At 37.4% G+C, this 22,048-nt stretch overlaps 1 pseudogene; it reads left to right on the top strand.

The window, feature by feature from the left end:
- The first annotated feature begins 487 nt into the window (after positions 1 to 487).
- Positions 488 to 9,004, top strand: LOC114501271 (annotated as a pseudogene).
- Positions 9,005 to 22,048: the final 13,044 nt, after the last annotated feature.

Genomic DNA, 22,048 nt, shown 5'->3' with positions numbered 1-22,048 from the left:
AGTACCATTATGATTTCACTTTTAACTGGAACATAATCAGCAAAAGAAAAAAGCAAATGAAATATAACCAGAGTCATTGAATTAAGAACAATCTAACAATAGCCAGAGGGGAGGGGAGAGTGGACAGTGGGAAGAAGGGTTTTGAGGAATTACTATAGAGGACACATGAATGAAACCAAGGGGGAGGGTGGAAGCAAGGGAGTGAGGTGGGTTTGGGCAGGGGAAAAAATATGGGCAACTGTAATTGAACAATAAGATAACTTTAAAAAATTTATTGGGGCGACATTGGTTATTAGAATTATATAGTTCTCAGGTATAGAATTCTATAAGGCATCACTGTACATTGTATAAAAATATTAAATATGAAGGAAAATTGCAAAGTAGGATAATATTAAATTAGATCATGAATGGGAACTCTGTGCAGCTTTACACTCAAACTTTCTATAAATCTGAACATGCTCTTTAAAAAATTGTTGAGGAAGGAAAGATGGCGGCTTTACTGTAGGCAGCGTTTCTCTCTGCTTCTGTGAAGAGGAGGGAAACTCGCAGATCGGTGGAGAAGCAGAGCAAGTGGACTAGGTTACCGAATCACTTTTGAAAGCAGGACATCAAAAAATATTGCACTCACTGGAAAACCAGACGGTAAGAAGTCATCTATAGGACAAAAGGGGCCCAGAGATCAGTGCGGGGTCTAGGGGTGTGCAGACCCCAGGCCCACCCCGGGTGCTCCGGGGTCTGCCCCAGGGAGCCCGGGAGAGGGAAGTCACTGCTCCCTCCCCGGAATACTGGGGGTGAGCAACTCCAGGGGAGAACGTGCTGCTAAAAGGAACAGATTGGACAGTTGGACGGGAAAAAATAGCCCAGGGACTATGAACACCCACCCAGAGGCCTGGGAGGAGTGAGAGACACTAGCTGACAGGACCCAGGGGCAGCCTTGAAGGGTGCCTGCAACCCTAGCCCGGTGGAAGTGCAGATCAGTGGCCGCACTCTGCTCGAGCCTCATAGGGAGGCCTGAATTGCGCGCTGCAATCCCGGGAGGGATGTGGCACTTGGTGCATTCCTACAGTGGTGGCTCAGAGATTTCCAGCAGCCTGACTGGGGGAGCAGGGGGAGCAGGGAAAGGCACCCACACCCAGTTGGAGTGCGGTTCAGAGGGGAACATGGAGCTGGAAACGGCTTGGCGCGCGCCCCGTCAGGATGACTGACTCTTTTGCGCTTTGATGCCGGAAGGGTCGCAGCGAGGCGCTTAGGGCAATCCTAGACCACGAATCTCAAAAGTTTGGGGGGGGGGGGCGCCCTTTAACCATCCCCAGGGAGGGCGCAGTGAATCCAAAAATGTCGTGGGTGCCTCCTGAGATCATAGAGCTGGAAACCTGCAGGACTCAGGAGTCCAGAAGAACGTGGAAGTGAGATCCAGAGAGCCAGTGTGTGCGGGAGTGCCCAGGGTACCTGACAGACCAGCTGAGGTCTGGCTGGGAGAGAGAGAAGCATTTCAAAGGTCCCTCAGCCAGCTGAAGCCAGCAAGATCAGAAAAACTGGTCTGGCCAGTTAGAAACCAACAAGAGGTTTTTTTGTTTGTTTGTTTGTTTGGGGGTTGGTTTTTTTTTTGGCTTTGTTTGGTTTCTCTGGCTGTTGTTGGTTGATTGATTTTATCTTGTGTTTTACGTGACATTTTATTTTTTAATTCTTCTTATTTTTATCTCCCAATCCCTTATGTTTCTCTTCCATTCATCCTAATATTACTCTTTCCACTCCAAATTTATCTCTCCTGCACTACATCTTCTGCTTTTCTTTCCTTTTTTTTAATCTTGCAAGTTACTGTAAATTTGTATTATCTTTTTCTCACTCTTCCAACATTTTTTATTTTAATAATATTTTGGTATTCTTTTTCTTTCTGTATAATCTTCTTTGCTTGGCTGGTTATACTGTCATTTGATAGGTTCCCCCTGGTATCTCAGTCACAAGGTGTTGAAAAGTTACTATCCTTCATCTGTGTTCCATTAATACACCTCTCAAGGTCCTATACTCTTTATTCTTGTTATCTAGACCTCATTGATTCTGCCACAAGACTGTCACTTTACTATTATTTCTAGTAAGACCTAGTCTATACAGTTGTAAATGCTTCTCAATACCCTACCTGATCTCAGCCCACTTTGCAATTTTCTGAACTATACCATTGTGGGGGTTGTCTCTATTCTTTTACTCACTACTCCTATATACTAATCTTTAGTCCAACCCTACCTTAGAATCTGAGTCCCACAGCCTCACAGCTTTCTAAATCCAACTAACAATCCTCTCATCCCCAATAAGAGTCTTACCTTCTTTCCATCCTTTCTAAAGCGTGCATAGTGTGGTGGAGGATCACGGTTAACACTATAAGGAGCCAAAGGATAACTCTTCTCTTCTCTACTGGCTACTAAAGTAAATATCATAGTATACTGTCTTGCTGTTTTAAACCATTTTGCCTTACTCCTCCAACTGATCACAAAAAAGAATAGGGGGAAGCTGTGAGCACCAGAATACACGAAGAAGATTGCACCACTGAATCTCACAAGTATTCTACCACAGAAGTTCACACCATAATTAAAAGGAATTAGAACAGATCAAATTAACAAACAAGAAGAAAAAAAGAAGAAACCCACAAACAATGAGAAAACAAAGAAACAACCCCCAATTGAAGGAAAACGAGGAAGCCTCAGGAAAAATGCTAAATGAAATAGAGGCAACTGAACTATCAGATAGTGAGTTCAAAGCAATGATTACCAGGAAGTTCAATGAACTCACAGTGAGCTTTCAAAAATTAGAGGGAAACTACATCAATCTCACTGCAAACTATATAAACATGAAAAAGGAAATAGAAACTCTCAACAAAGGTCAAGAGGAAATAAAGAATACAATTTCTCAACTGAAGAACACAGTAGAAGGAATGAAAAGCAGGATTGATGAAGCAGAAGATCGGATTAGTGAGCTAGAGGACAAAGTAGAAAACAGCATCCAGAAAGAGCAAGAAAAGGAAAAGAGGCTCAGAAAGAATGAAATGGGATTAAGAGAAATGCAAGACAATATGAAATGTAATAATATCCGTATAATAGGGATACCAGAAGGAGAAGAAGAAGAGCAAGGGATCGAAAACCTAGTTGAACAAGTAATGAAGGAGAACTTCCCTAATTTGATGAGAGAAAAAGTCACACAAATCCAGGAAACACAGAGAGTCCCAATCAAGAGGAACCCAAAGAGACCCACCCCAAGGCACATCATAATTAAAATGACAAAATTTCAAGACAAAGAGAGAATCTTAAAGGCAACAAGGGAGAAACAGGAAGTAACATACAAGGGAAGCCTCAATAAGGCTAACAGCTGACTTCTCAATGGAAACACTTCAAGCCAGAAGAGAATGGCAAGAAATACTCCAGGTAATGAGAAGCAGAGGTCTGCAACCAAGGCTACTATATCCAGCAAGGCTCTCAATCAAGATAGAAGGTCAAATAAGAAGCTTCCCAGACAAAAGAAATCTAAAAGAGTACACCTCCACCAAACAACCTTTACAAGAGATTCTAAAAGTACTGCTTTAAAGAAGGGAGGGAAAAGAGAGAGAGAGAGAGAGAGGACACATGTACATAAAAGACAATGGATAAGTACCTATCAGTTATAACCTTAAATGTAAATGGATTAAATGCTCCAATCAAAAGACATAGAATAGCTGATTGGATAAGAAAAAATGACCCACATATCTGCTGTCTACAAGAGACCCACCTCAGGATAAAAGACCTACACAGGCTGAAAGTGAAGGGCTGGAAACAAATCTCCCAAGCAAATGGACAGGAAAAAAAATCCGGGGTAGCAATACTCATAACAGACAAAATAGACTTCCAAAAAAGGTCCATAAAGAGAGGCCCAAAAGGTCACTTCATAATACTCAAGGGAAGAATACATCAAGAAGACATAAATATTGTAAATATATATGCACCCAACATAGGAGCGCCGAAATACATAAAGAAAATCTCAGAGGACTTCAAGAAAGATATGGACAGCAACACAATTATAGTGGGAGATTTTAACACCCCACTATCAAAAAATGGACAGATCTTCCAAACAAAATATCAACAAAGATACTGTGGCATTCAAAATACCCTTGATGAAATGGACTTCACTGATATATACAGAGCCCTCCACCCAAAAGAAGCTAAATATACATTCTTTTCAAATGTACATGGAACATTCTCAAAGATAGACCACATGATAGGACACAAAAAAAGCCTCAAGAATTTCTAGAAAATTGAAATCATACCAAGCATTTTCTCAGACCACAAGGGACTGAAGCTACAAACCAACCCCAAGGAAAAAAACCAAAAACACTCAAAATCATGGAGATTAAATAGCATGCTATTAAACAATGAATGGGTCAAGAGTGATATTAGGGAAGAAATCAAAAAGGTTTCTGGAAACAAATGAAAATGAACTCACAACGACCCAAAACTTATGGGACACAGCCAAGGCAGTCCTGAGAGGGAAGTTCATAGCATTATAGGCCCACCTAAAAATGTTAGAAATATTCCAAACAAACAACTTTACATTACGTCTACAAGAACTTGAGGAACAACAACAAAGGCAGCCCAGAGAAAGCAGAAGGAAGTAAATAACCAAGATCAGAGCAGAATTAAATGACATAGAGACTAAAAGCCCAATTCTAAGGATCAATGAATCCAGGAGCTGGTTCTTTGAAAGGATAAACAAAATTGACAAGACTTTAAGCAGACTCATGAAGAAAAAAAGAGAGAAGACCCAAATAAACACAATCAGAAATGAAAGAGGAGAGATTACAACAGATACCACAGAAATACAAAGGATTGTAAGAAATTATTACAAAGAGCTGTATGCCAAGAAATTTGAAAACCTAGGTGAAATGGAAAACTTTCTAGAAAAATATAATCTTCCAAAACTCAATGAAAAAGAAGCAGAAAGCCTGAACAGACCAATAACAACAAAAGAAATTGAAGCAGTAATCAAAAAACTCCCAACACACAAAAGCCCTGGGCCAGATGGTTTCACAGGATAATTCTACAAAACATTTAAGGAAGAGCTAACCCCTCTCCTTCACAGACTATTCCAAAAAATCCGAAAAGATGGGAGTCTCCCAAACTCTTTTTATGAGGCCAACATCATCCTAATTCCAAAACCAAATGAAGACACAACAAAGAAAGAAAACTTTAGGCCAATATCACTGATGAACATTGAAGCTAAAATCCTCAACAAAATACTGGCAAACCACATCCAACAATACATTAAAAAGATCATACATCATGACCAAGTGGGATTCATTCCAGGGATGCAAGGATGGTTCAATATTCACAAGTCAGTAAATGTAACACATCACATAAACAAAAGCAAAGACAAAAACCACATGATCATATCAATTGATGCAGAAAAAGCATTTGATAAGGTACAGCACCCATTCATGAAAAAAACACTCAGCAAAGTGGGAATAGAGGGACCATTCCTCAACATAATAAAGGCCATTTATGAGAGACCTTCAGCCAACATCATACTCAACAGGGAAAAATTAAAATCTTTTCCACTAAGATCAGGAACAAGACAAGGCTGTCCACTTTCACCACTTCTATTCAATATAGTACTGGAAGTTTTAGGCACAGCAATCAGACAAGAAAAAGAAATAAAAGGCATTCAAATCGGAAAGGAGGAAACAAAACTGTCACTGTTTGAAGATGAGATGATAGTATACATAGAAACTCTACCAAAAAACTGCTTGACCTAATAAATGAATTTGGTAAAACAGCGGGATACAAAGTCAATATCCAGAAATCAAAGGCATTTCTGTACACTAACAATGAAACAGCAGAAACAGAGATCAAGGAAAAAATTCCATTCGAAATAGCAAAAAGAAAAATAAAAAATATCTAGGAATAAACCTAACCAAAGAGGCAAAACACCTGTATTCAGAAAACTACACAACACTAAAGAAAGAAATCAAGGAAGACATAAACAAATGGAAACATATACCGTGTTCATGGATTGGAAGAATTAATATCATCAAAACTGTCCATACTACCCAAAGCAATTTACACATTCAATGCAATACCTATTAAAGTACCAATGGCATATTTCACAGACATAGAACAAACACTTCAGAAATTTATATGGAATTATAAATGACCCCGAATAGCTGCTGCAATTTTGAGAAAGAAGAGTAAAGTAGGGGGGATCACAATACCCGACACTAAACTATACTACAAGGCCACTGTAATCAAAACAGCCTGGTACTGGCATAAAAACAAGCACATAGACCAATGGAACAGAACAGAGAGCCCAGATATAACCCCAAGTCTCTATGGTCAATTAATATTTGACAAAGGAGGCAGCAACATTAAATGGAATAAAAATAGCCTCTTCAACAAATGGTGTTGGGAGAACTGGACAGCCATGTGCAAAAAAATGAAACTTGAGCACCAACTTACACCATATACAAAAATAAATTCAAGGTGGATAAAAGACTTAAATATAAACCGTGACACCATTAAAGTCCTAGAGGAGAATGTAGGTAGGAAAATCTCAGATATTTTACGAAGAAACATTTTTACTGACGTGTCCCCTAGAGCAAGGGACCTAAAGGAAAGAATAAACAAATGGGACCTCATCAAAATTAAAAGCTTCTGCACAGCTAAAGAAAACAGTATCAAAATAAAAAGAGAACCAACTGTATGGGAAAACATATTTGCCAATGATACCTCAGACAAGGGTGTAATCTCCAAAATATATAAAGAACTTACATGACTGCACTCTAAGAAGACAAGGAATCCAATTAAAAAGTGGGCAAAGGACTTGAACAGACACTTCTCCAAGGAGGACATACAGAAAATCCAAAGACACATGAAACGATGTTCAATATCTCTAGCTATCAGAGAGATGCAAATTAAAACCACAATGAGATACCACTTCACACCAGTCAGAATGGCCATCATAAACAAAGTGACAAACAACAAGTGTTGGAGAGGTTGTGGAGAAAAGGGGACCCTAGTGCACTGCTGGTGGGACTGCAGACTGGTACAACCACTGTGGAAAGCAGTATGGAACTTCCTCAGAAAACTAAAAATGGATCTGCCTTTTGACCCAGCAATTCCACTGCTGGGACTCTATCCTAAGAATACTAAAACACCAATTCAAAAGAACCTATGCATCCCAATGTTCATAGCAGCACAATTTACAATAGCTAGATGCTGGAAGCAACCAAGATGCCCATCAGTAAATGAATGGATCAAAAAACTATGGTACATTTACACAATGGAATTCTATGCAGCAGAAAGAAAGGAGCTCCTACCCTTTGCAATAGTGTGGATGGAGCTGGAAAACATTATGCTTAGTGAAACAAGCCAGGCAGTGAAAGACAAATACCATATGATCTCACCTTTAACAGGAACCTAAATGACAAAACAAAGAAACAAGCAAAATATAACCAAAGACACTGAAATAGAGGACAGGCTGATGGTGACTGGAGGGGAGAGAAGAGGGAATTTAAGGGGACAGTGGGAAGGGTTCACAGGAACAAACTTAAAGGACACATGGTCATAAAGTAAGGGGAGGGTGGTAATGGGAGGGAAGTGGAGAGGGTGGGAGAGGGGACTGGATTGGGAGTAAAAAGGAGAAAACTGTACTTTATCAATGATTAAAATATAATTTAAAAAATTGTCTATTAGTGGCATGCTCTCCCATTGTAACCATGGAGGCTGCAGGCTCCAGTGTAGTGAGATGAGTGGAGTAGCTTGCAGACCTGGCCCAGGCCCACATGCAGCAACTCAGCAAGGCAGCCAGTGAAAACAGAGCATGTTCTTCAAGACCCACATTATGCCCAGAAGCTGACCTCTTTTTTGGTTTACAATCACTTTTTAATCTGGGCCTCTGCAGTGCTAGAAAAATTGAAAGTCTTGTGTGAAGACAAAGATTGCTCAAATCCATCAAACCTTCTCAGACTTTACACACAGGCTATTTTAGACATGACATACTTTTAGGGGAACAAACTGGTAGGTGAAGATTTCACTGAAGAGTGTTTGCAGAAAATGAGAGAGTTGATCACTTTCCTTTCAGAACCAGAAATTTTAGTTAAAGGAAATAATGTGAACCCCAAACATTGTGATTTGCTTGGGGATGAGCTCCTGGAATATCTCTCTTGGTGATGAGGAGCCCTGTTTTACATGTATTGTCATTCTCTGACCAAAAGGAGAGAGTAATTCATGAGAAAACCTAGTTTGCCTAAAGAATATCTTGTTGATGCAATCAATTACTTGCTACACATGTTAAATTATTGGTGCCCTACCCAATTAAATGAAGGAGTTTCTTTCTAAGACCTAGATACAGCTAAGTTACTGAGTGAAGGAATATTCAGTGACATCCATTTGCTGGCTATAATGTACAGTGGAGAAGTGTGTTGCTGGGGGTTGAAGCATTGTGCAGATACACAGACAGAAAACCAGGAAGTGGGTATCAGTGTTTCTGGAACAAGCTACACTACTCACAAAGAACCCTTGGATTTCGGAGAAGTAGGAGAAAAAAATGGAAGAAGTATGTATCTCTGCGCAAAGGACCCCTAAAGGAACAAGAATGAAATACAACAAATGCAAAACAAATTTTAAACTTCTTTCAGCATCCCTCTAACTAGTAAATTTACCTAGTCTTTTTTCAAACAGAAACAAACAAAAAAAAAACATGAAATGGAAATGTTCCAGAAAAGAAGATGCATTGACACTGAACTTAAGAATGTCACACTACATAAAGATGTCCAGTGTGGTTACCCTTTGTGAAATGCCACCACCATATTTCCTTATATATTCTTAAACCTATGAAAGAACAATTCTTTCATTTCTAAATGGCATGTATGTTATGCTAACTCAGCCTGAACTACAAATATCCTATAATTAATACTAAGGAGGAATCCAATTCAGATTTACAAAGATTTTTTTCTGTTACTTCAGGGTTTTTTTATTGTGGTAAAATATAGCAAAACTGATGATTTTAACTATTTTTAGATTATTTTCCTATCTCTGTACCATGAAGCCTGCTATGCTTCAAAGTTTAAAATCAAGTAACCTCATTGCTTTAGATATATGTTACAGATATAAAATTGGCAAAATTATGACAAATATTCAGATTCCATTTCCAGAATAAAATAAATAATGAAAGACTTGCCCCGGCTGGTGTAGCTCAGTGGATTGAGTGCTGGCCTGTGAACCAAAGGGTCACTGGTTAGATTCACAGTCAGGGAACATGCCTGGGTTGCAGGCCAGATCCCCAGTAGGGGGTGCTCGAGAGGCAACTACACATTGATATTTCTATCCCTGTCTTTCTCACTCCCTTCTCTGTATCTAAAAATAAATAAATAAAATATTGAAAAAAATAGTCTATTAACTTAACAAAATATTTAATTTAAAGAGATAGACCTTGTGTGTATCAAAAAGCAACATGTAAACTGTGGAACATAAGCCAAAAATAATGTTATTGCCTACCTGTGACATGAATAAATCCTACAGAGAGAAATTCCATGTTTGAACATATATCCAAGAAAAAATGTGTGTATGTGTCCTTTAAATGCCATATAGAATAGTATTCAGATGGCCATTTTTCATAATAAGCCAAAACTGGACACATCAAATATCAACAACAAGAGAATGAACAATATTTTGGAATATATTAATACAATGAATTGTTCAATAGCAATGGAAATGAAGAATTTACTGCTATACACAACAATAATTATAAATCTCACAAACCTGACATTGAACAAAATCAGGTAGTTTTAGAAGAATATTGTCACCTCTAAGAAGATAAATGAAAGTAATGACCACAAAAGGTCATGGTAGTGGTTTCTGACATGATGATAGTCTGTCTACCTTAGCCAGGGAGATGGTTAAATTAGAGTTTGCTTTATAATGATACACCTAGCTCTATGCATTATTCATGCACTCTTCTGTAAGTATACTATGTTTCAAATTAAGTTTATTTTTAAAAATCTGAGCCTGGCTGGCATAGCTCAGTGTACTGAGCGCAGGCTGGGAACCAAAGTGTCCCAGGTTCGATTCCCAGCCAGGCTACATTCCTGGGTTGCAGGCCATAACCCCCAGCAACCGCACATTGATGTCTCTCTCTCTCTCTCTCTCTCTCTCTCTCTCTCTCTCTCTCTCTCTCTCTCCCCCTCCCTAAAAATAAATAAATAAAATCTTAAAAATATATATTAAAAAAAAGAAAGGCAATTAAAAAAAATGTGGACACTAATAAACTACACCATCTTAGTTTATCCTATTAACAGAAACTCAGCCCACAACAGCAGAAGCATTTCACATGCCATGTACATTCCAGTGAATTGGTTGTGACACCTGTACTGTTGCATCCCCAAAAATTACAAGGGTGAAATCTAGACTTAAGAAGAATGTCCAGATGACTTAGTGTTTTGCAGCAATAAAGCAGGTTTAAGGTTCAATGTGCTCATGGTGAACAATATCTCAGGTTTTAACCAGTTCTTTTTCCTAAAGTTCTTACAGAGAAATTTCTTTTGATGAACAAATTGTTAGACAATGCATACACTGTCTGCTAGGATGTTGAAGTGTTCATATTATGATTTTTTATTCTTTGTTTGTCTTCTCTACTTTATAGGGAAGAAGATAATGTGTCCAATTCACTGATGTTTTGGAAGGTTTAGCAAAGTTCCAGATAGAGAGTACAGATTCGATATACATATATTCTTAAATAAAATTTTAATGCAATGGCATTCGCTTTGGCAAATTCATTGCCAGGTTTACAAGTGTTTTGAAATCATATGCTAATATTCAAAAAAATCACATCAGCCAAGCCAAGTCAAACATGGTTGACATAATTCTAGTCTGAGTACAGAAATGGTCTTCCTAACCGGTACTGGTTTTTATCATGTTTTTTGAATAATTCAGTTTTAATGTGAATTAAAATAAAAACTACTCATACTATCATGTTTTCTTTATATCCTGCATGTGCCTCCTGACAGGTAAAGATAAAACAGCAATGTGAGGAAACTCACTTAAGTCTTCTAAAGCTCCTGTAGACAAGTCACTAAAGAATTCTTAATTGAGCATCTCATTAATAATCTTAGCAAATTGTTTTTGTTAGTTTATTAAGTTTATGCCTTAGCAATCCTGCTATTCTTGCATATAACTTACAAAAGTTCTTCTAATGAAGCATTTTAAATTAGTAAGGCATTCATCAATTAGATAAGGCTCTACCACTTTCCATAGGTTGACATGCATACTGACCACTTCATCCAGGCACAAAATTGTGTAAATACAATTCCATCCAAATGATATAATTTTTTCTTTTATCTGATATTAGTTTTAACTATCTATCCCAAAATAGTTGATAAGAACAGGTGTGCCTGCTCCATGATATCTAATAACACACATTATACATCAACTAATATATACTGCTATTAATCAATTTGCAATCAAATAAAACAATGTTGTTAATAATAATAAATATGAGTGTCTTTTCAAATACCTAAGACTTTATGTTTTGTTCCACATTTACATTTACATCTTCATTTTGTAGGTAAGGCAACTGAAGCTTACCTGTGTGGTAATTTCATCAAGTTTATATAACTAAACAGGAGTAGGGCTGGAAACTAACATTTGTCTATGAATGAATATGCCACCTAGTGGCAATACCACCACCATTAATATTATTTTTTCCACCAGATTAACTAAATATTAAAAGCCAAGTATTAGGGCGTGTGAGTGGTATTTCTCATGCATCAATGTTTCTCTCTGCTCTCCCCCTTTCTAAAAATAAATAAATAAAAATATTTTAAAGTCAAGTATTATAATATACATATGTACAAAATTTTGATTGTCTTGACATTTTTCCTGATCATGACCACCTCTTGAATGGTTATGTGTAACTTAAGAAATGTAAACTGTTTCCACATTAAGCACATATGCAGACATCCCTGATAAAACCAGGAAGTTGTTCTGCAGAGCTTGAATCCTCAATTTCTATGGACATGATCAAAATGAATACTTTGATCATGCTGTTTTTGATCAAAAGTAACCCTATTCATTTTTTACTTTTACTTTTCTATTTTAAATGAACATATAATTTAATATAAACTGTTTTTTAACTGTTCAATTAATGTGCCCTCTATATTTTTAGTAATCCATAGGCATTGAGGAAAATCTGAAAGATCAGTTTTTTTCTGTTTCTTGTTTTAATGAAGGTGCATTTTTAGATAAAAAATCTTACTAAAAAGAAGGACAAAAATTTCTTAACAATACCTCAATGTAATTTTTAATAACAAAAAGTATAATGCATGAACTTGTCTTGGGCTATTTCTCTCCTATCGGCTTAAGAAACATATTTTATTGTTTACTTCCAGATTTACTGAAAAGTAATTTTTAACTAGATTCAGAACATTATAGACCCACAAACTCTTTACTGAAATTTTATTTTTTTCCTGAGGAAGTAGAGAAACAGGGGGATTTTAAAAGATAATAAAACCTTATATTAACTAGTTGTATAATATTTTTCCATTAAATGGTTTCATATAGGCTTATTTAGGCTTTGAAAATGCATATGAATCTTCAAAATACAAAGTATATCTATAATTCCAATTATCTGATTTTACTTGTTCATCTGTATGAATTCTGAATGTCTGGCTCTTTAACCCAATAAAAGAAATCAAGTTGAATGTTTAATAAATACAGATTAAATGTGTTAAGTAATATGGTCTTTTTGACATCCACTACTTGCCAAAATGAGCATATGCATTCTGGCAGAATTAAAATCCATACATGTCCTACCAAAACAGAGTATAACTTTTATTTTTTCTCTCTGATGGAATTCAGTTGAGCTCAATTCAACAACTACCCAGCAGGCTCTCCCACCCCCTCCCCTGACCAATTCTTTTTGATTTTTCTAGACCCATTTCTACAGCTGGGCCACAAATTGGAAGTTGAATTGATTCATTTTATCCAGGGACCATTCAGAGAGGTCGCACAGGTGGTTTAGCTTTGATTCTGCCTTTTATTTTTGGCACTGGGATTAGTTCTTTTCTGTTCCTATCTCTACTTATTATCTTCCCTACTGAGTTTCTCTTTCTTCTGGAGTTCAGATACTTAAGGCAGAATAAGACTTTTTTACTTCACTATTTTTATCATCCCAACAATATATCTCTCTGTAATGAGAGCCCACCTGTGATTTACATGACTAGAACTAAAACTTAACTGTCCATGAAATTTATTGTGTATTGTTTGATTCATTTACACCATGCTATGCAGACCCTGAGCTCAACTGTAAATTCACCTTCATATTGTTTTCAGCGTGAATCATTGGTCACAGTTTATATGCAAATGTGAAGTTAGATGGCTCTTTTTTTGACATTTTTTTTACTGGTTCATCAAAATTAGAGTATGAGATGTTCTGAGACTCCTTTCACCCTACTGAAGAGTCGTGTTTTATTCTTCACTTGGGAAATAACTTTTAGTTTTTCCAGTCAAATTCTAGTAAAACAATTATGTTCAGCATCTTAAAAGTTTTTTTTTTTTGATGAAAGAGTTTCCTGCCATACATTATACTAATTGTACATTGATTATACAACATGAAATCTCCTACCAGGCAGAAATTCAGGTGTGGCCTATTTCAGAGTTGAGTCCTCCTTTAGGGTTGCTTAGATTGATGTCCAAACAACCAGTGCTTCACCTGGTGACTGCTCGAAGAACTTGCTAATTGGCACGTATCACTCCAGCTTCTTTTCTAGTCTGTTCAATAGCCCATTAGCAGCTATTGTATTCCATTAATGTCTATTTTTGTGAAGAACTAAGAAATGTTGTCCTGTAAATAGCCTACACTTCCTGAGAGCATTATTATACTTGCTCTGGAAAATTTGTGGCTGGCAGTATCTTTGAGTAGTAAATATATAGCTACCTGAATCTGGGGGAAAATTATTTTAGCACCTGCATTTTTCCTTTCTTTATTGTCACTGTGGGAAAACATATTCTTGCAATTGTACTTATTAAATGCAATACCATTCAGATTAAGGAATATGTGTTTAGGTTCTTTCTGTTGGATACACGATTCTGTGATAGGTAGGTATACAGTTGAGTTTTTCAAAATATTAAGCTTTGGATAAAGACAATAACAAAGACCAGACATATCCTTAAAGCTAAAGGAAAACACTGCCAGAGAATACAAGTGTATTTCTATAAAATTAATGTTGGAAAGAAAGTATTTATACCATAAATTGGTCTTTAGTTTCACCTGCACATAACATTTTTCCTGTTAAAATCTGTTAGCCACTCCATATCTACAGTATTTACCTTAACACACAGGTTATATATTCTATTCAACTGATTAGAGATTCATCATATCTCCTGAGTTTAAAGTAAGTTTTTCCTAAGTGTTATTCCTTCTTATTCATTATTTTTTTACTATGAACTTCATTTGTTTAATTGTAGTCATTTATTTTTATAAGGAAAAAGAGGGAGAATGAGAGGGAGAGAAATATCAATGTGTGGTTGCCTCTCCTGTGCCCTGCACCAGGGACCTGGCCTGAAATCCAGACATGAGACCTGACTGGGAATTGAACAAGCAACCCCTTGCTTCGCAGACCAGCACTTAGTCTACTAAGCCACACCAGCCAGGACTGAATTTTATTTTAATAATTGTAACTGTCATGCCAAATATTTGAGTTCCAAGACCTTGAATGTTGACAATTATCTGTTGCAAATGCTGAATACAGAAAAGCTCTTCTCCTTATTAGCACTGCCAACATTTCTACCCTTACAGTCTTAAGTCTCAGTACTTCTAATGCACTCTTGAGGATTACAGATGTTCATAAAAGTGCACAATGATCATGAGCATGCTGCTGTTAATGTATTTTCTATTATAAGTTCTTTTGGAAAAAGGCACATAGGTGCTCACTCTTTTGTGCTCCACTTAGACATTCAGAATAGGGTCGGCTTACAAATTGGATTAATTCCCCCGTCCCTGTCATCACCATGGAAGATTTGTCTTGCCCAGAAGGATACTTTACACATTTGTGTGCCAGTTGGCCCTTTATTTTTACCTGATACAATTCCCTTTAAAGAAACAGATTTATTCCATTGACATATTTTATTTATTCACTCATTCTTTCATTTATTCAAAGGACTTTCTTTATAAAGCACCTACCACATTTCAAAGACAGACAGATGAATCAAGGAGACAATCTATTTTCCATATAGTAATAAGAGTAATTTTTATTTCATGTAAATCAAGTCCTGATATTACCTTGCTGAAACTTGTTATAATTGCCTTTCATCTTACTTTGATATAAAAAAAATCAAAACTTTAATCATTGTCTCCTGGGTTACAGAGCCCTACAGTTGCTGATGCCTGCTACTTCTTCAACATTACGTCCTTCACTCTTACTTCACACTCACCAAGATCCAGACCTATATCCCCCATAGTGCTCCACTCTTTATTTGTCCTACCAGGGAGAGTGAAGCTTTGCGTTTCTCTGTCTACACATTTTTGCAATGCTGGGTTCTAAATACCAATGAGGTATCTGCTAATATGACTTTTTAAAAGAGATTTCTTCTTCACCAACAAATTTAAATTAGTTACCTCTCCCAATAAAATTTTATCACTTCATGCTTTTGCATTTTCTTCAGCACATAAATACTATTCAATGTTTTCTTCTCATTTATGTGTTCATTTTTCATCTTGACCACTAGACAAAGAAGACATGAAAGTTTGAAATTATTTAATATCTACACAGTTGGACCTTCACCCATGAGGTCTAAATCTGAACCCTGAAGGAAGGCCTTCTCACATTTACACAATGGAATTCTATGCAGCAGAAAGAAAGAAAGAAGGAGCTCCTACCCTTTGCAACAGCTTGGATGGAGCTGGAAAACATTATGCTAAGCGAAACAAGCCAGGCAGTGAAAGACAAATACCATATGATCTCACCTTTAACAGGAACCTAAACAACAAAACAAAGAAACAAGCAAAATATAACCAAAGACACTGAAAAAGAGGACAGGCTGACAGTGACTAGAGGGTAGAGAAGAGGGAATTTCAGAGGACAATGGGAAGGGTTTATGGGAACAAATTTAAAGGACACATGGACAAAAACTAGGGGGAATGTGGTAATGGGAGGGAAGTGGGGAGGGTTGGGTGGGTGGGCTGGATTGGGAGTAAAAAGGAGAAAACTGTACTTGAACAATGATTAAAATAAAAAAAAATAAAAATAAAAAGATGATTTAGTAAAAAAAAAAAAAAAAAAGGAAGGCCTTCTCAAAGTATGTTCCTTCCTTGAGTACTCTGCCTTAGTTAGAGAAGTAGTAGCTGCTCCCAAATTATGCTATTTTTGGATTCTTCAGAGTTCTTGAGGCAGGAGAAAAATATCCCCTCAAAATGTCTATCCCTAGTCCCTGCAACTAGTGAATTTGCCACATTTAACAGGAAAAGGAAATTTACAGATGTGATTAGGGTTATCATCTTTGAGATGGGGAGATTATCTGGATTATCTGGGTGTGCCCAATCTAATTACATGAGTCCTCAAACCAGAAAACTTTCCCAACTGTACTCAGAGAAAGATATGATGATGAAAAAAGGGCCAGAAAAAAATGCAAGATGAGAAGGATTAAATCATGACTAGCTTTTGCAGGTAAGGAAGGGAGTCAATGAAGCAGAGCATGTGTTTCTAGAAGCTGGAGAAGTAAAGGGAATAAATTTTCAGCTAGGGAAGAGGGCCCTACTGATATCTTTATTTTAGCTCAATGAAACATATGTCATACTTCTGACAAACAGAACTGTAACAGTAAATTTTTATTGTTTTAAGTCTTTAAGTTTGTGGTGATTTGTTAGAGCAACCATAGAAAACTAGTAGCTTTCTGTAATGCTAAACTGTAATTCCCCTTTTGAAGTTAATAAGTCTTTATATTAAATTGTTTTTATATTCTTTATATTAAATTGTTTCTATTCTGAATAGTGGTATTTCTGTCTTCTGACTGAACAGAATTTGTGTTGGGAGTGGTTTCAGGAGATAATCTCAAAAATGGAATTTTAGTCTTGGCTTGGTGGTAGTCTTGTTTTTGAGCTCATGATCCAGATTCTTTCCAATGGAAAGTGGGATTCCCAAAATCCATGACATGCAGTGGGATCCTAATTAATGACTCTGCCCACTCTCAGTGATTGTAATGATGTTCAAACTGAAGCAAGTGTCTTGGGATACAAGTGGCTGCTGTACTTGACTCTTCTGGCCATGGTAGTGATGACAAATACTCCAGTAACTTCTCTGAAACACTGACAGGAAGAAAACACCAAGGTCATATCCTATCACATTCATCTAAAGTCCTTGTCTGGGAACTGGAGAGATTTTCAGATATCTCTTTGATATCTCATATATTCCTCAGATAGTTATCATTATTAATATCTTATTGATACTGATGTACTTACTAGATATTCTATATTAAAGATATTAGGTTGTGGAGTTGAAGGTGGCACTACCAGCTTACTTGGTTGTTTGACTGGAATTTGAATTCATTTATGGCCTACAATAAGTGAGATTAGTATTACCAAACTCTCAGGAATAACATGATAAGAAAATTAAAAAGTCCTAAGGACAAAAGAAATAAATTTTGTAAGAATTAAAGTCTAATGCTCCAAAGAGGACATACAAATGGCCAATAGAAATAAAAATTAAAGATGCTCAACATCACTAGTCATCAGAGAAATGCAAATAATACAAATTAAAACCACCTGTCAGAAAGGCTACTATCAAAAAATCAACAAACAACAAATGTTGGAGAGGATGTGGTAACAAGGGAACCCTCATGCTCTTTTGGTGCAACCATGTGGAAATCAGTAGGGAACTACCTCAAATAATTAAGAATGGAACTACCTTATGAGTCAGTAATTCCACTCTGGGCACATATCTGAAGAAACCTAAAACACTAATAAGAAAAGACATGTGCATCCCTATGTTCATTGTAGCATTTTTTACAATAGCCAAAACATGGAAGCAACCCAAATGCCTATCAATAGAGTGGTCTATAAAATGTGGTGGTACATATATGAGTATATACAGGGGAATATTACTCACCTATAAAAAAGAATATTATCCTACAATTGCGATAGTATGGATGGGCCTAAAGGTATTATGCTAAGTGAAATAAGTCAGACAGAAAAAGACAAATACCATATAATTTAACTTATATGTGGATCTAAAAAACAAAATAAACAAACAAACGAAACAGAAAGAGACATGTAAATAGAGAACAGACTGATGATAGTTGGGGAGCCTGGTGAAAGGCAAAGGGATTAAGAAGTACTACTTGTGCCCTGACCAGTGTGGCTCATTTAATTGGGGTATCGTTGTCCCATAGACCAAAAAGTTCCCAATTTGATTCTTGATCACAGCATATGCCCAGGCTCCCACATTGTGGGTTTGATCCCTATCAGTACATATGAGAAGGCAGACAGTTGATCTTTCTCTCTCACATCAATATCTCTCTCTCTCTCTCCTCTCTCTCTGTATCTATCTCTATCTCCCTCTCAAAAGCAATTAAAGCTTCAGGTGAGGAAATTAAATAAATAAATAAATAAATAAATAAATAGTACTAATTGGTAGTCACAAAACAGTCACAGGAATGGGGAGTATGAAGAATAATATTGTAATAACTATGTATGGTGCCAGGTGGTACTTGAAATATCAGAGAGAATCACTGTGTAAAGTGTATGATCAGCCACTATGCTATACATCTAAAACTAATACAAAATAGTGTTGAATGTAAATTGTGATTGAAAAATAAAATTAAAGTGATTAAGATGGTAAATTTTGTATGTATTTTACCACAATTGAAATTATGTAAATACAGAAAATTATTAAAAAGGTAAAGAAAAACAATCAAAGTCTTCAGGATATAAGAATGTTGGCACAGATTTATCACATGTGACTTGCACGCTCACCCTGGATACATCTTCCAGAGAACACAGGACATACTAATTTTAAACTAAGACATGAAGAAATACATCAGTGAGTTGAGCATTTCTATTGATGGGTATCAGAATACTGTCAGGAACTACCCTGCCTGCTTTCCAAAGCTGTAACCCCCATGGCTAAGGCTGAGTAAAGAGACCTTGGGACCATAAGCCACTAAAGAGACAAATCTTATCTCCCTGGAAAAGGCACAGCCTCTGTCCCCTTTTACTTCACTCTGCTTGGCCCTGGGCAGATGACTGGTTAGCCAATGATGACTAAGATTCCTCAAAAGGAGAACAACCTAAAACAGGCATGGTCATGAAGGGACCCTCAGGGAAGCACTTGGGGTCTATAGAAAAAGTAGGTGAGGGACCCTCACCCCTTGGCTTTGACATAGCCTGAGTCCTCATTCTGTCTGCAAGGAGTTTCCTAATCCCCTGGCTGCCTTACTTCCCCTGCCCTACTTAAGCCTGAAACAATGCCAGAGGTGGGTACAGCCTTGTGCTGGAAAGGTTGGGTTCCCCAAGTGATCAGGTCTAAGAAAGAATGCATAAAATCTTGTGAAACTTGCTTTGCTAATACTCTCAATTTAAATGATAAGGGTCCAAGCATAGAATGAGTTTGTTTCCCCAAAGTTTAATGGCCCTTTAGTTATCTGACCCTGACTCAGAATAAGCCCTCATAGTTCTTTGAATGTTATCTATTGTTTGATCATTACTGCCTGACAATGATTGATGAGGTTTACCTGTATTCCTATGCAAGTTGAACCCAATAAAAGCCCATTGAGGAGCAGGTTCCTGGCCCTTCTCCTTTGAGAGATTGGCTACTTTTCCTCCCTAAGCAGATCATGTCTTGGTAGACTTATTCTCATCTGTGGCAGCTGAGGTGGCCCTGGAGGTAGAACCCCCCCTCCCCAGATACCATCATTGAGATAATCCCTCTGATTTCAGTGGATATTATAGTTCCTGGACAGCACAGGCCAAGTAGCAACATGTAACTCTCAAAATAACAAGGTTACAAATAACATGACCCATTAAGGGCAGCAATGATGTACCAATAATCAGAATAAAAGAGATGAGCATCAGCCCAAGGAAGCAGAGGTCTGCAGACTATGGTGCAGGCCAAAATCACATTCTCCTCTAACTCAACTGTTTGGTATCTGAGAAGAAAGATAGCGTCTTGGAGAAAGTCTGTGGAGTATAGTAAAGTTAATTAGGAAATGACTCCAGTTGAAGCCACTATTCCAAATGCACTATCTGTATGGGAGCAAATCAGCATAGACACAGGTAGTTCTATGCAGCTAGTGATTGGCTAATATATTTTCACTATACTAATCTATAAGAACCTCCAGAGGCATATGGCTTTTACTTGGTAAGTCCAATGGAATACCTTCATAGTGTAGACTCAGAGTCACATAAATTCTTGATTCTACCACAATCTCATCCACAAAGACCTTCTTTAACATTCTGAAAATGTCATATTGTTCCACTACATTAATAATATGATGACTGGAGCTGATAAGCAGGAAACTAGAAAATATTTTGTTTGCTTTAGAGATTCTAGAGAGAGGGAGAACTTCAGGTTTGGAGCCTTCCACTTCAATAATATTTCTGGGGGTCAGTGATCTACATTTCATGTAATTTAAAAGTTAAATACCTATAATAATATGCACATGCATGTTATAAAGTAGAAATATTGGAAGAAGAACAAAAAGTTCAATTCATTACAAATAAAAAATCATATTGAATAAAAAATAAATTAGATATAATTCTTAGATTCTAGATTTATAGAGATTGTTTTTAAAAATGATAATTTTGTTTCAATCAAAATGGCAACATAAGCAGAAATAGCTACTACTTCACATAACCACATCAAAATTACAACAAAAATATAGAACAACCATAACTCAGAACCATCAGAAATCGAGCTGAATGGAAGTTTGACAACTACACAATTTAAAAGGTCATATACATCCAGACTGAGACACAGAGCCAATAAACTGGTGCCATATCTGAGACTCCATCAACCTGGCTAACACCATTTGACCTGCTTGTAGATCTCCTAGAGACTCTGTCCTACCTTACTTACAGGCCCAAGTTGTTTTTCCATATTAATGGCTGGTCTTGGCTCATGCTACACAACTTCCTAAATCCTCTCAAACAAGCAAAAACTGGTTTCACTGAGCCATAGCCCAGCACTAGCAGCAGCCAGTCTAGATTCATAGCTTGGGTTTGCCTGGGAACCCCCAAGCCCAGCACAAGTAGCAGGCATCCCAGATTGCTTTGTAGCTCATGCAGGGTGGCCCAGGGCAAATACAGGTGGGTGCTAACTTTGGCCTGCACAACCCAGGAAAACCCAGGGCCAGCACACCCAGTAGACAGCTATAAAACACGTTGGAGCACCACCAGCCTCCCTCTGCACAGCTGATTCTCCACAGAGGGAAGAGGTTGGTGGTAAGTGGCCAAAGCCAATCCTTGAAGCAGACTAGCCTAGGTAGATCCTTCCCATTGGCCTGTCAACAGCAATCAAGGCCCAACTACAAGAGGAGGGGAGGGTGTACTCAGCCTACATAAAGGGCACAATTCAAGAACCCAGCTTGGATGATAGGGAGTTTGTGCCAGTGGACCATACAGGACACCCACTACATTAGAATACACTGTAAGTGGAACCTAATCAGCAAAACAAACAAGAAAGCAAAATATAACCAGAAACAGTGAAATTAAGAACAAACTGACAATATCCAAAGGGGAGGTGGGAGGGAATAATAGGAGAAAAGAGGGAAGGGTTTTTAAGAATATGTATAAAGGACACATGGACTAAACCAAAGAAGGGTAGGGTTGAGGGTAGGAGGTGGGGATGGTTGGGGTTGTGGGGGAGTAGTAGGGGGAAAATAGAAACAACTGTACTTGAACAATAAAAAAGAAAAAAAAACACACTACTAAGACACTGAGTCAAAGCAGCTCTACATAATACATAGAAACAAACACAGGGAGGCTGCCAAAATGAGGAGACAAAGAAACATGACCCAATGAAAGAATAGATCAAAACTCCTGAAAG

Source organism: Phyllostomus discolor, chromosome 7, assembly GCF_004126475.2.
Source record: "Phyllostomus discolor isolate MPI-MPIP mPhyDis1 chromosome 7, mPhyDis1.pri.v3, whole genome shotgun sequence".
Classification (NCBI taxonomy): Eukaryota; Metazoa; Chordata; class Mammalia; order Chiroptera; family Phyllostomidae; genus Phyllostomus; species Phyllostomus discolor.
The sequence above is the reverse complement of the archived record's forward strand: the minus strand, read 5'-3'. Positions and strand labels throughout refer to the sequence as shown.